The sequence below is a fragment of the Tachyglossus aculeatus genome, chromosome 11, assembly GCF_015852505.1.
Source record: "Tachyglossus aculeatus isolate mTacAcu1 chromosome 11, mTacAcu1.pri, whole genome shotgun sequence".
Classification (NCBI taxonomy): domain Eukaryota; kingdom Metazoa; phylum Chordata; class Mammalia; order Monotremata; family Tachyglossidae; genus Tachyglossus; species Tachyglossus aculeatus.
This window is the reverse complement of record NC_052076.1, coordinates 67,795,764-67,811,481: the sequence shown is the minus strand read 5'-3', so window position 1 is coordinate 67,811,481 and position 15,718 is coordinate 67,795,764.

Here is a 15,718-nt window from a genome sequence, read left to right as displayed (position 1 = left end):
CAGAGGCAGAGAGATGCCAAGGCTGTTGCCCTGATCTAGCCCCAGTCCCCTGCAGAGGATTCTGGATAGAACACAGCCCTTGACCTATCACTGTCATGATGGAGTTGTCCAGCTCTGCCCCAAATCCCACTTACTGCAAGGCCAATTTGGCAGTGACTTGAGGGTCGGAGGTCACTGAGGCATATAGGGGAGAGGTCAGTGGCTTCCTCTGCTCTTCAGAAGCCGGGTTCTGGTCTTATCCATATCCAGAACGATTTGTGCCCTTGAAAATCAGTCTTCCAGCTCTAAGTAGGCTTCCCAGCCCAGTGAGAAGGAATTGCATCCCTGTGCAATCACTTCCTTGGGGACTCTCGCTTTCCACTGGAAGAGCTGCCCAGACTGAGTTCTCATAGTCCTGGGGTTTCTACTGGGCTGTGGGAAGATTTCTCTCAAGGACAACTAAGGATAATTATAATTAGTTAAGGACACCTAATAATTAAAATCAGTCCATCATCTGCTCCCCTCCATTCACCTAGCACCCTCTCTTGGCTTCCCCAAATGCTAGTCCTTTTGGGAAGAGGAAACACCCAGACTATTCCAAGAGTTCCATTCAATCCGTAGTATTTATTAAGCACTTACTGTGTGCAGAGCACTGTACTAGCACTTGGGAGAGTACAGTATAACAATAAACAGACACATTCAGCGCTTAGAACAGTGCTTTGCACATAGTAAGCGCTTAATAAATGCCATTATTATTATTATTCCCAAATTTACAGTTTAGAGGGGGTGAAAACTACATGCCCAGCTTTGCTAGATCACGTGTGCCCGTTACCTGACTTGTAAAGACCACGATGAATGAATTAGGGAGGACTCTTCCCCCAACTCGACTGTTCTGGCACAACACAATCCTCAAGTTGGTCCCAGTAGATTCCTTGTAGGAAGACACAGTGGCGCATCTGCGTGTGGCCTTCATCCAGATGGGATGCTTCTCTGCTTCCCCGCCCCTGCCTCAGCCTCGTTGTACTGCTCCGCAATAGGACTTTGTGCTCCTTTCCGGGATGGAATGCGGTACGATGGCAGTGAGTGGCTGGGCGGTAAGCTCCCTGCTAATGGTGAATGTAAAAATAAAGCAGGAATTTATATGGAAAAATGCCAGTCGTAGTGAAATCTTTGAATCATCTGCTCCGCTAATCCATGAATTCCCACTGAATCAACGTTTTGTTAATGTGATTTTCACATCCCACACACATGTGTTCGCACGCATACACACACACACACGCATGCACTCTTTATATTTTAGAATTCCCTGTATCCTTCCCCCAAAACTGTTCTTATGTGGCATAGCCAGAGAAAAATGAGAATAATAATTTGGATATTTGTTAAGGTATTAAAACTAAGACACTTAATAGTAAGTCACTTAATTTTTCTGGGCCTCGGTTATTCATCTGTAAAATGGGGATTAAGACTAGGAGCCCTTGTGGGACATGGACTGTGTCCAAAAAGATAGCTTGTACCTACCCTAGCTCTTAGAACAGTGACAGTCACTTAGTAAGTGATTAACAAATGCTATAAAAAAGAAAACAAAACAAAAAAGAAAAACAAAGCAATACACTCAGTTTGTAAGATTCCTGTGGGCAAGAACTGACTTGCACTCTCACAAATATTTAGTCCAAGCTCTGGGGATTAGAACCTAGGTCTCCCGTCCCATGCTCTTTCCGTTAGGCTACACTACCACAGTGACACACAGCAATCCATGCTAATAATAATGATGGTATTTGTTAGGCGCTTACTATGTGCCAAGCACAAGCACTGTTCTAAGCACTGGACTATTCTAAGCGCTGGTGGGCAGCCTGTAGTTTCAGTGTGTTAGTTGTCACAGTTCCCAGGAAGACATTCAAATATCTTCCAGTAAAGTTCAGCAGAAGGACCCAGTAGAAGGATCTGATGATAGAGTATCTGCCCCAGTGCTTGGCACATATTAAATGCTTAACAAATACTATTATTACTATTAATATTATTATAATCCCTACAGAAACAAAGGCCAGTGGAATGTCAGCCCCTTAGTGCTTGGCACATAGTAAGCACTTAACAAATACCTTCATTATTATTATATTCCCCTAAGCTCTTATAACAGCAGCATGAGAAGCAGTGTGGCCTAGTAGGAAAAAAAAAAAGCCATGGGCTTGGGAGAGACCTGGGTTCTAAGCTCGGACCTGCCATTTGCCTACTGTGGGAACTTACACAAGCTACTTACATCTTGGTGCCTTGGTTTCCTCAATTCCCCACTGGTAACCTGTTCGGCCTTCCTCTTAGGCTGTGAGACACATGTAGGACAGGGATTGTGTCTGCTGAGACTATATTGTTTCTACCCTAGCGCTTGGCACAGAATAATATTATGATGATGATGAAGCAAAGATCAGTTGCTAGCAGGGCCAAGCGAGGGAGATTTTAACATGGGTCATATCCTTATGTAAGTTCCTTTCAAACGGAACCATATCGTGATTGTGATGGGCAATCTTTCCCACACTGAAGGCCTCCCTTTGCAGTCTCTAGCATCTGGTGCCCTTTCCTGTTCTGCCTCTTGGAACCACATCGAAAAGAGTCGCTCCTTTCCTGTTTCCTGTGTGCCAGGCTGATCTGTCATTTTGCACTGTTTCCCAGCTGTTGACCGGTATCTCACTGCTTCGGTTGTGCCTCATTATGTCTTTAAAATAATTTTTCTGTCCTCTTTGTCCTCTTTCTGTCCCCCACAGTCCAGGTGTTTGGGTGTCCTGTTGGCATTCATTCTTGCATAGCCCGTCCAGGGAAATTGGATAGGGATGAGCATTGCTGTGATCCTGGAGGCCACACTGTGTTCCAAGCCCTGGTTGCTGATGATTCTGTCATCTGATTCGATGTGAAGGATGTCCTATAGTGGCCTCTGAGAGCATGCTGAAGCCATCTGTATGGATTTCATTTATTTCGATCAATCAGTAGTATTCATGGAGCACATACTGTGCTCAAAGCACTGTACAAAGGGCTTGGGAGAGTACAATAGAGATAGGAGATATGATTCCTGCCCTCATTCAGCATGGCTCAGTGGGAAGAGCCCAGACTTGGGAGCCAGATGTCATGGGTCCCTTCAAAGCCCTATTGAGAGCTCACCTCCTCCAGGAGGCCTTCCCAGACTGAGACCCTTTTTTCCTCTCCTCCTCCTCATCCCCCCCTCCCTACCTCCTTCCCCTCCCCATAGCACGTGTATATATATTTGTACAGTTTTATTACTCTATTTATTTTACTTGTACATATTTATTCTATTATATTCTATTCTATTATATGTAATATTATTCTATTTATTTTGTTAATGATGTGCATATAGCTTTAATTCTATTTGTTCTGACAATTTTGACACCTGTCTACATGTTTTGTTTTGTCGTCTGTCACCCCCTTCTAGATTGTGAGCCCATTGTTGGGTAGGGACTGCCTCTATATGTTGCCGACTTGTACTTCCCAAGCACTTAGTACAGTGCTCTGCACACAGTAAGTGCTCAATAAATACGACTGAATGAAAGAATGGGTTCAAATCCCAGCTCCTCCACTTGTCAGCTGTGTGACTTTGGGCAAGTCACTTCTCTGTGCCTCAGTGACCTCATCCGTAAAATGGGGATTAAGACTGTGAGCCCCACGTGGGTCAACTTGATGACCTTGTATCCCCCCCGCCTAGCACTTAGAACAGTGCTTGGCACATAGTAAGCACTTAACAAATGTCATTATTATTATTACTCCCAGGGCACTACCTCAGGGTGGGGTGGGAAAGGAAAATATATGGTTCCTGAAGATTGGAAACTTAATAGAGGGATCCTGATGGCCTGGGCTGATCCTCCATCCTTCCTGTTCCTCTGAGGACAGAAGCTCCCCTGCAGCATAGGAAGAGGTGGTGACTCCTCAAGAAACACTGTGGCCTAGTGGAATGAAAATGGCCCTGGGAGTCAGAGGACCTGAGTTCTAATCTTGCCTCCCCAACTTTCCCCTCTGAGTTACCTTGGGAAAGTCACTTCACTTCTCTGTACCTCAGTGTTCTCATCTGTAAAATAGGGGTTAGTAGCTGGGGGCCTTCCCAGACTGAGCCCCCTCCTTCCTCTCCCCCTTCTCCCCCTCTCCATCCCCCCTGCCTTACCTCCTTCCCTTCCCCACAGCACCTGTATATATGTGCATATGTTTGTACGTATTTATTACTCTATTTATTTTACTTGTACATATTTATTCTACTTATTTTATTTTGTTAATATGTTTTGTTTTGTTCTCTGTCTCCCCCTTCTAGACTGTTGGGGAGGGACCGTCTCTATATGTTGCTAACTTGTACTTCCTAAGCGCTTAGTATAGTGCTCTGCACACAGTAAGCGCTCAATAAATACGATTGAATGAATGAATGAATGAATGAATGAATGAATGAATGAATGAATGAATGAATGGTCTCTGTTTCCTCTGGACTGCAAGCCCTAGGTACGACAGGGATTATGTCCAACTTGATTATCTTCTATCTATCCAAAAGCTTAGTACAATAAACAGGGCAAAAATGAGCCAGAGGTCATAGTGGACCTCAAGCAATACCAGTAGCCACACAGGACAGCTATCTTAAAGTGCCCTGTAGTTAAAATTTATGAGAGGAAAAAAAGAGGGATAGAAAGAAATTGAAAGAATAAATACACATGGTACGGGGTTGGAGGGGATTATGATGGAACTAATGAAAATTGGATAATAATAATAATAGTAATGATGGCATTTGTTAAGTGCTTACTATGTGCAAAGCACTGTTCTAAGCGCTGGGGAGGATACAAAGTGATCACATTGTGCCACATGGGGCTCACAGTCTTAATCCCCATTTTACAGATGAGGTAACTGAGGCTCAGAGAAGTTAAGTGGCTTGCCCAAGGTCACATAGCAGATACGTGGGGGAGCCGGGATTAGAACCCATGACCTCTGATTCCCAAGCCCGTGCTCTTTCCACTGAGCCATGCTGCTTCTCTGACCTGGAAGTTATTGTGAATATTGTTGCAAGGCAGTTTTGGACACAGGAAGCCTTGCGATGCGCAGGGTGACTTGAAGTGCCCTTCCAATCTGAGAGTTTATGACTGGATTCCACCCATAAAACTTTGATCTCAATCTCCCAGTCTCTCTAGGATTTGCAGTAGGTTGTACTGAGATGAGTTTCCTTTATATTCCAAGGCAACATTCCCGACAGTGAGAACCTATCAGCACCTGGAAATGCGATAGATACAGGATTGACAAAGCTTCCTTGGCATTCTTTACAGGCAAGACTACCTCTTTGTTGCTCTAATGGATTTGTCACACTTCCAGCCAGCCTTTGCTTCCCACAGTGTGGTGCTTCCTTATGCCCTGACCCTCACAAGACTTCTGCTCTAGAAGTTCATTTGTTCTTCTGATTTCTGCTTTTACACATTACTCTGTGCCACAGTGGTCTCCCAGCAGTCCTCTACTAGCTCCTTGTGGGCAGAGATTATGTCTACCCACTCTATCATGTTGTATTTTTCCAAGTGCTTAGTACAGTGCTCTGCACACAGTAAGTACTTAGTAGATACCGTTGATTGATTGATTAATTGATTGATGTCACACTGTTTGACGCTGGGCTAGACTTTTCCCTCCAAAGGGGGTTGCATGTGCCCCTTCTGGATTCCCACAGAGAGCAGCTACTTGGCTATCCTGCTGTCCTTCATGCCCTCCACAATGTACCACCTGATAGAGATTTGTAGCTGTGACACTGCAGTGGTGTTGGTGAGCCAACATTTTTCTATGAAAAGGTTCAGGCCATGTTTCTCCTCTCCTCATGATCCTCCAGTGATTGCCCATCTACCTCTTCATTAAACAGAAACTACTCATCAGTGGCTTCAAAGCACTCAGTCACCTTCCCCCCTCCTACCTCAGCTTGCTAATTTCCTTCTATAACCCAGCCCACTCACTAATGCTAAGAATAATAATAATAATAATAATGGTATTTGTCAAGTGCTTACTATATGCAAATCACTGTTCTAAGCGCTGGGGAGGATACAAGGTGATCAGGTTGTCCCACGTGGGGCTTACAGCCTTAATCCCCATTTTACAGATGCGGTAACTGAGGCACAAGAGAAGTTAAGTGACTGGCCCAGAGTCACACAGCTGACAAGCGGCAGAGCTGGGATTTGAACCCATGACCTCTGACTCCCAAGCCCTTGCTCTTTCCACTGAGCCATGCTGCTGCTAACCTTCTCACTGCACCTCGAGCTCATCTATCTTGCCACCAACCTCTTGCTCACATCCTGCCTCTGGTCTGGAACATCCTCCCTCATATCTGACAGACAATTACTCTTCCCCTTTTCAAAGCCTTATTGAAGACAAATCTCCTCCAAGAGGCCTTCCCTGATTAAGCCCTCCTTTCCTCTTCTCCCACTCCCTTCTGCTTCTCCCTGACTTGCTCCTTTTATTCAACCCCCCTTCCAGCCCCACAGCACTTACGTACATATTTGTAATTTATTAATTTATATTAATGCCTGTCTCCCCCTCTTGACTAACAGCTCATTGTGGGCAAGGAATGTGTCTGTTATTGTTATGATTGCATGCTCCCAAATGCTTAGTACAGTGCTCTGCATACAGTAAGAGCTCAATAAATACAACTGACTGACTGACCGTATTCACAGTTACTGACAAAGGGGAATCCAGTGTCAAGAAACTCCTGGCCATCAAGTCTAAGCACTCAATCAGCTTTCTTCCCCCTAAGTATCCACACTTTTCTGCTAGACTTCACCTCCCACATTCCTCTGAAGACAACTCACTCACTGCACCTTGTTTGCAGATCTCTTGCTCACTCCCCTGCTCTTACCTGGAGCTCCTCCTTCACATCCAACATATCACTTCTCTTTCTATCCTTAGAGCTTATTTGAAAATAATATCCCCTCCGGGAGGCCTTCCCTGATAAATCTCTCATCTCCCCATCCTACCTAATACCCAGACAACTGACACTTCAGGCACTTCCACAATGCCTAAACACATAAGTACTAACAACTCCTGTAGCATCTACATACATTTCTTTACACTTTATTGCTTCCTCCTATCTGAAATCCAATTTAGCCACCTGCCAGATTGCAAACTCCTTGTGGGTAGGGATTCTATTCTATTGTTCTATTCTATTATTATTAATAATTAATTCTATTAATTCTATTGTTCTCCCTAAGCATTGGGAGCAGGGCTCTGCTCATGGTAGGTGATCACTAAGCACAGTCGATGGATTGATGGTTTGATAAAGGTAAGGTGCCATTTTCCCTTCCCCTTCCCCATTTCTCGGACTGCCATGGGGCATTTTGGAAGGCAGAGACCCAACTAGAGGAGGCAGGAAACCAGGGAAAGTGGAGTAACAGCCAAAGCTACTCTCTCTCTCTCTCTCTACATCCTCCTGCTTCTGCTCCCACGCTGACTTCTCTTCCCGCTTCTCCAAGCGTGAATCATTCTGATAATAATCCCCATGACATAGCTGCCATTCCAAAGAACAAGATCTTCCCACTCCCCAGCCCCCAGGCTCCCCTCCTGCATTCGACCTCTCCCTCTGGCCTTCAACAAGTTTCCTTGGTCTGCCCCTGGGTTGGATCCCAGGGATCCCAGAGCAGGAATCATCCCACCGAGTGGGAATCAATCAATCAAAGTCAGGCCCAATGAGAAACACGTGCGAGAAAAAATGCCCAACCAGAGAGGGGAAAACCCCAGTTACCCAGCCTACTGGATGGGACAGTGCTGACTCGGATGCCTGGGTCATTTGGGAAGCCCCTACGTGATGTAGGCCCTGATCCTGTGTCACAAGGAACCACATACTCCCATAGGATGAAGCGGGATGAAGGGAATGGGAAAAGGGAGTGTCCGGGCTCAGGGCTCAAAAATTTGGTGCTGAGATATTTAACAAAACAATTGTTTGATATCAAATGTTCACATTTTCCCATTTGTGCGCACAACTCTGTCATTTCCACTTAAGCTGGAACATGAAACCATCAAGGAAGCCAAGCCACACAAGGTCTTGAATCCAGGACTGATCTGGGGTAGGAGAGGAGAGAAGTGAGGGAAGCTGAGGAGCTGGGGAAAGGAGGATGGAGTGAACTGGGGACCAGGGAAAGTCATCGTCCTGAATCAGAGCCCAGCCCTGCTCCATTACAACTTCAATGTTTTCCTTTCCCATTATGAGGTCAGGGAGGACAGAGCTCTGAGTGACCCACAACAGCCAAAGTTAAAAACTTGAAATCAAGGCTGCTGAAGGGGAGATGTCCAATGGTCCTTGGTGAGTAGAAATAGGCAGACCAGACTTGCAATAGGGACTTGTTGGGATAGGTAGACTGGATATTCAAATTCCATTGTAGAGGGTAGGGATAAGGATACCATATGTCCCATTAAGGTACAACTGGCCAAGAACTGGGATTGTTCTGACTAAATTGAATCCCAGGAGCCCTGGCTCACTCTCAAGGCTTAGCCTTCCACTTCTGGTTCATGGAGAGGCAGTGTGGCCTAGTGGAAAGAGAACTGGGAGTGAGAGAACCTGGGTTCTAAACCCTACTTGGCGATTTATCTGGTGTTTGACCTTGGACAAGTCACTTAACTACTCTGTGCTTCAGTTTCCTCATATATAAAATGAAAATTAAATCCTATTCCCTCCTACCTAGACTGGGGGCCCCATGAGGGACAGGTACTTTGCCCAACCTGATAACCATGTAACTACCCCAGGGCTTAGAACAATGCTTGACATATAGTAAGCACTTATTAAATGCCATACTTATCACTATTGTTATATTTATTATCCCACTCTCAATGGTTGTTGTGATGATGAAGTTGGAATCTCCCACCTCAAATAACAGTTGAACCCCGGCCCTGACACTTCAGGATCAAGAACTGACATGGGGGGATTGTTCTCAGAGATAATGGCTTGAGCACTGGAGCTCACACTCTTTCATCCCCACCCGACAGTTTCCCACTGGGGCGCAGAGTGCAATAATAATAATAATGGCATTTGTTAATCACTTATTATGTTCCAGGCACTGTACTAAATTCTGGGGTGGGTGCAAGCAAATTGGGTTGGACACAGTCCCTGTCCCACACAGGGCTCATAGTCTTAATCCCCACTTCTAGATGAGGTAACTGAGGCTCAGAGAAGTGAAGTGACATGCCCAAGGTCATACAACAGATAAGTGGCGGGGCTGGGATTAGAACCCAGGTCCTCTGACTCCTTGGCCAGGGCTCTATGTACTAGGCCACACTGCTTCTTACCACCAAAGTGAATGCAGCTGCATGTCGAAGCACTCTGTGGCACCGTGAGGCAGTTGCTGCCCACATTATCAACATTATATATAATGAAAATGGTTTTTGATAAGTGCTTACTATGTGACAAGCGCTGTTCTAAGCACTGGGATAGATACAAGCTAATCAGGTTAGACATAATCCTTATTCCACAAGGGCCTCACAGTCTTGATCCCCATTTTACAGGTGAGGCAACTGAGGCACAGAGAAGTGAAGTGCCTTGCCCAAGGTCACACAGCAGATAAGTGGCCGAGCTGGGATTAGAACCCAGGTCCTTCTGAATCCCAGGCCCATGCTCTAGCCACTAGGACATGCTGTTCACTATATATAGATAGACAAACAGACAGATAATATACTATAACATACATATAGAGACATTTATTGTTACATTATTATGCTATTATAATATATAGTATAATAACAGCATTTGTTAAGCCCTTACTATGTGTCACGCATGGTTCTGAGCTCTGGAGTAGATAAAAGTTAAATGGGTTGGACAAAGTCCCTGTCCCACATGGGGATCACATTCTAAACAGGAAGGAGAACAGGTATTGAATCCCCATTTTACAGATGAGGAAACTGAGGCACTGAGAAGTTAAGTGACTTGTCCAAGGTCACACAGCCGGGAAGAGGAGGAATCAGAATTACAGCCCCCAGTCCCCTGACTCATAGTCTTGGGTCCTTTCCATTAGGCCATGCTCCTTCTCTAATTAGCCAGCTAATTTCTGGGATTTCCAATGGGCCTTCCCACCTGGCAAAAGTCTGTTGGGTAGTTGTTTATTTGTGAGCCATGACAGACACAACTGGGACTAGAACACAGATCTGAACAAGAACGGCCAAACCCCTTAATCCAGATCTAGCACCTGTCCAGCCGAACCGTATCTATTCCTCAACACTGTCTCCGAAGGGACAAGCCTGGGGCTATAGTCCTCCCCGTGGATGTTCAGAAAAGGCTTTTTATCAATTAATGGTATTGAGCACTTACTGTGTGCAGAGCACTGTACTAAGCACTTGAGAGAGTACAGTGCAACAGAACTCGTTAATAATAATGATGATGGTATTTGTTAAGCGCTTTGTCAAGCACTGTTCTAAGCACTGGGGTAGATACAAGATAATCAAGTTGCACACAGATGGTTGTTGCCAAACCCCCAGTGACCGCCCATGGTCCAAACGTAATGACTTATGGCAGGTATATTTTGAAACTTGAGTCATAGTTCCCACTCATCTTTGACCTAGAGAAGTTTTCCCTGATCCTCAACCCCATAATCTGCTCCTTTCAGCTGAGTAGGCCTTGGGCACCTTTATGACAGAGACTTATTAAGTCCCAGAGCCAGAAGGGATCTTGAAAGGTCATCTGGTCCAGTCCTCTGCAGGTAGATAGGTGTCTAAACCATCCAGGGCACGTAGGCAGATTCCCATTAGTAAAGGGCTCCAGGGATAGGGATTCCAGGACTAGGGATTTGGGAGGTGGGCACCAGGGGATAGGACCAGGGGTGGGGCCTCCAGGTGCAGGGCTGAAAAGGCCCAAAAGGTGGGCAGTGAGACAGAGATGTACAGCAGCAAAGAGAGAGAAGAGAGACAGAGAGACAGAGGGAGAGAAAAACAAATCAAAGGGGAGCAACGATCTGACTATATTGAATCCAGCACTCAGCACAATGCTCAGCACAGTGCTTAGCACATGGTAAGTACTTAACTAAAGCTATTATTTTTGTTGTTGTTACTATTCATCATTATTGTAGAAACAAAGAAAGAAATGAGAAAGGAAAGGTGATGGAGGGACATAGAGGGGAAGGAAGATATCAAAGAGAGGAATGAGATGTCTACGCAAACACACGTAGACACACACAAAATCCTCAGACTCACCAGAGGTATGAACACCAGACAAATATAGACATTCAGATACAGAGATATAGACACCCAGACTGTCAAGCCTAGACACACAAATGCAATCGCCGACACACAGTCACCCACATACATTGCAGCCTCTAAAGCGTAAGCTCGTTTGCTAATTCTGTTGAACTCTCCCAAGCGCTTAGTACAGTACTCTACACATAGTAAGTGCTCAATAAATACGATTGATTGATTGAAGCATAGACACTATATGTAGACACTCACACACTCGTAGCTATGGGCACACTGATGCAGAGATGGAGACACATACAGATACAACATACAGACTCCCAGGAACATAGACGTGGACACAGACTCACCGATAACCCTGCTGATACACACAGACACTCAGACACACAAAGATGTAGACACATAGATACAGAAACACAAACACAATAACACTGCTGTCCAGGGATACGGCTGCCTCCACCTCCAGAGGACAAGGCATGCTCGGGTGCCCCCTAACAGGTCTGCCCAGGCCGGTGAGGTGTTTCTGACCCACCCAGGTGACCCAGTTCCAGCCACACCAGAAAGTCCCCCTGAAGAACCACTCATGCTGAACAGTAATAATAATAATAATTGTGGTATTTGTAAAGCACTTACTACAAGCCAAACACTGTACTGAGCACTGGGATATATAATCAGGTCACACCTAGAGGTCACAGAGGAAGAAGTGGAGAGAACTGGAGAAGCAGCATGGCCTTGTGGAAAGAGCACGGGCTCGGGAGTCAGAGTACCTCATTTCTAATCCCAGCTCTACCACTTGTCTGCTTTGTGACCTTGGGCAAATCACTTGACTTCTCTGAGCCTCAGTTACCTTATCTGTAAAATGCTGATTAAGACCATGAGCCCCGTGTGGGACAGGGACTGTATCCAACCCAATTATCTTGTATCTATCCCAGCGCTTAAAATGGTGCTGGGCACATAGTTTAGTGCTTAACAAATACCACAATTATTGTTATTAACTATTAACAAGATCACACAGCAGGTAAGTGGTGGATCTGGGATTAGAGCCCAGAGCCTCTGACCCAAAGCCAATGCTGTGGCTTTTTCAATAATGGTCACAACCCCATCCTCCATACCTGGTTCTGCCATCATGGCAGCGCTAAAAGGTTCTGCCCCACCCCTTGTATGAACGGGATTTAACGATCCCACTTTATGCCTGGCATGGCACAGGGCAGAAACCCCCAAATGGGGATTGTACAATTCCTTTTGGGGCATCATCTGGTCACCTCACCCTTGGTTTAACCCGGGAGCCTGTTCCAGGGTGGACAAAGAGCAAGGCAGAATTCAGTCAGGAGCAAACCTCAAATGACCTGATGAATCGAGAGAAAGGAGGGACACTCTTTCATGCAGTGTGTGTTCAGATGTCTGCATCAGTGTGCCTATGGCTGTGTGTCTGTCTGTATTTCTCCCTCCTCCTTAGACAGTGAGTCCCATGTGGGGCAGGGATGTGTCTGACTTGTTTAACTCTTATCTACCCCAGACCTTAGAACAAGTGCTCGACACCTAGTAAATGCATAATGAGCACCACAGTTATTAAATATTAATTATTTAGTTTGCCGCCTTCCCAGGATGGGCTGTATGGCATCCTGTACATACTGGCATATTGAGGCTGGTCTCCATCCTGAGCCATTGTTTCCTGTCACCTTCCCTCCCTCCCTCCTCTCAGCATTAAAATCTAATCGAGAATGTGCAAGCGTTGTTTTCCCCATCTTTCTGCTGCCTCACATACACTGCTTTTTGTGCCATTTTACTGGGTGATTTTACAGCTGGGGCTGCCCGAGGCCAGTAATAACGTAAGAGTGGAATTGAATCTCTGCTACCTTTCAAACAAGCATAATAATTTTACTGCTTTCTTTCTGCAGGAAACATGGGGATGGGGGAGGACTGCTCCAGTGGGCTTTTCACACCCTCAAGGTGCCAAGGTTTACCCCAGGCTCTGCCCCAGCAGGGGCTGAGGGAGTCAAGAGTCACCTTTGTTTTCATTCCCCAGCACCTAGCAACGCTCCTGGAGGGAAGGCCAAGAGGGGGTGGGGGGGCTAGGGGAGAGCAGGGGAAAGGTGACCAGAAACTCCAGAGGAAAGAGAATCAGCTCCAGATAATAAACGAGCCTCGGGTGGAGGGCGGTGGAGGAAAGGGAGGGTTGAAGGAGGAGGAAAAAATGGGTCCAGCTGGTTGTGTCCCTCAGACCTGGCCGGGGTGGGGTGTAGGCTTCAGGCATGAGCGAGCGTTTCCATTCCCAGTGAGTCACTCACTCCCCCCTTTGGCAGTGAAGACCCTGGAACGACAAGTCGGATGGAAAAGCCAAGGGATTGTTCACGGAACGTGCTGCAGTGCCAGTTTGCTCTCTCTACCACACACTCACTTGCACAAATGCTCACACGTACACACATTCACACACTCCCACCCCAAAACTCCCAGATTCACAAACACACTCACGAGGGTCAGCCCATGTTATAGCCACTCTACCTCCTTCCACCTGCAACGCTCCCACACTGGTGTTTTCCCACCCTCTCAGGGCTGCACATGCTTGCACAGATGCCCCCGGAGGGGAGGGATGAGTGCTGGTGAGCAGACCGTGGTTGCTACCAGTCCAAGAGAGGTGCAGCGCACAGGGAGAGCAGCGGGTGCCAAGTCAGACACCCTTAATCCCAACGTGGTTCAACACATGGTCTCTGGTCCAGGCACTGAGGGTGAGCCACTTGAACAGGTGGGATTTGAACACATCCATCCATTTGAATAAACTCACGACTGACGTAGTGTGCGGCCCTCCCAGAGATGCTCCCGGGGACCCAAACCATGCCATTGGTAGGATTCCATGATTTCTCACTGGTGGTTGAGCAGGAAATTGGCATCCCTCCACCTCCAGTGGTACCCCATCTTTGTTCTTATTCCCTCCCTCTACAGACCCGTTGTTCTCCACTTTGTGGCCTGATCCTCCATCTTGGAGCCATGAGGCCCAGAGGGGTACCAGTGGCGAGCACTCCTAAAGTAACAGGGAGTTGGGAAACAGGGGGTGGTAGGGTCAATCCCAAATTGTGATGGAACAAGTGGTTGGAGGTGTTCTGTGGGCTGTAATCCAGGGCAGGGGCTAGGGGATGTGCCACGGCACCTTGGCGACAGGGTGTGTGGGAATGGAGTGGTGATCTTGGGCTGCTGGAGTCAGTCCGATGGCAGAGCTGGGCCCCAGGACTGGTAGAGGGTTGGGGACGCTGAACAAAGTGAGACCGGTTTCAGTTTTGAGGCTCTGAGACATTGATTGGCCGGGACTTCATTGCTGCCAGCTTCTGAGAGGCGGAGGTTGGCACCGAGATCCAGAACTATCCCACATCCTTCCCCAGCAGGCCTATCTGGGAAGACAAGACAGGACAGGGTGCTGAAGCCAGGGACCGTTCTACATACACAGGACTCCTGGCAGTCCAACCAAAGTGACTCACTGACTCCCCGGGCGAGATCTAGAAACTGGGGAGAAATGGGCTCGGACTCTCTGAAAACAAGGGTGTGCCTCCTGCGGTTCCCAAAATAGCTTTGAGGTCAAAGGTCAGGTATACTAGGTCATGCTAGGTTGCTTGCCTTGCTTTGTCAACGAAATCTGTCTAGGAATTTCTGTCCCTGTCAGCTTGGATGACAGAGATAGTTGCAGGGCTCAAAGGCAGCCAGAAAAAGATGCTGACCCATCAGGTGGTCCATTTCTCAGCAGCCTTCCTTCCACCCTCCCCAGTGGCTAGCCAGATACCCAGGTGGCCCTGACACTGAACCGACAAGGTCAGGATGCCTAGACCGAGCTGGCCACGGTACACAGCTCCCTGGTCAAGGTGCTGTGGTGATCACTTCCCCTGCCTCAACTCGGCCCTCGATCCCGCAGCACTTATGTATGTATCTTTAAATTACATATAGTAAATGATTTATTTCTGTTAATGCCTGTCTCCCCTTCAAGCTTAAGACTGCAAGCTGGTTTTGGACAGGGAACACGTCTGCCAACTCCGTTGTATTTTACGCTCCAAAGTGCTTAGTAAGAGAAGCAGTGTAACTCAGTGGAAAGAGCACGGGCTTGGGAGTCGGAGGTCATGGGTTCAAATCCTGGCTCCACCACTTGTCAGCTGTGTGACTTTGGGCAAGTCACTTAACTTCTCTGTGCCTCAGTTACCTCATCTGTAAAATGGGAATTAAGACTGTGAGCCCCACGTGGGACAACCTGATTACCTTGTATCTCCCCAAGCGCTTACAACAGTGCTTGGCACATAGTAAGCGCTTAACAAATGCCATTATTATTACTATTATTACATCCACTGCACACAGAAAGCACCTCAATAAATACCAATTATGATGATGACAATAATGATGATGACACTCTGAGTCCCTGCTGGACCTCCAGGCTGTGTTCAGCGAATCAGGCCTGGAAAGATAACTTTTTTCCAATTCCTGGCCAACCGAGTATTTCTGGAGGCTGGGAGGGAAAAGGAGGGTCACTTCAGGGGGACAAAAAGAGTCAGAGTTGGGAACTTCTTCACCTGGGGGGCCAGACTGGCCCGTCGGGCTCAAG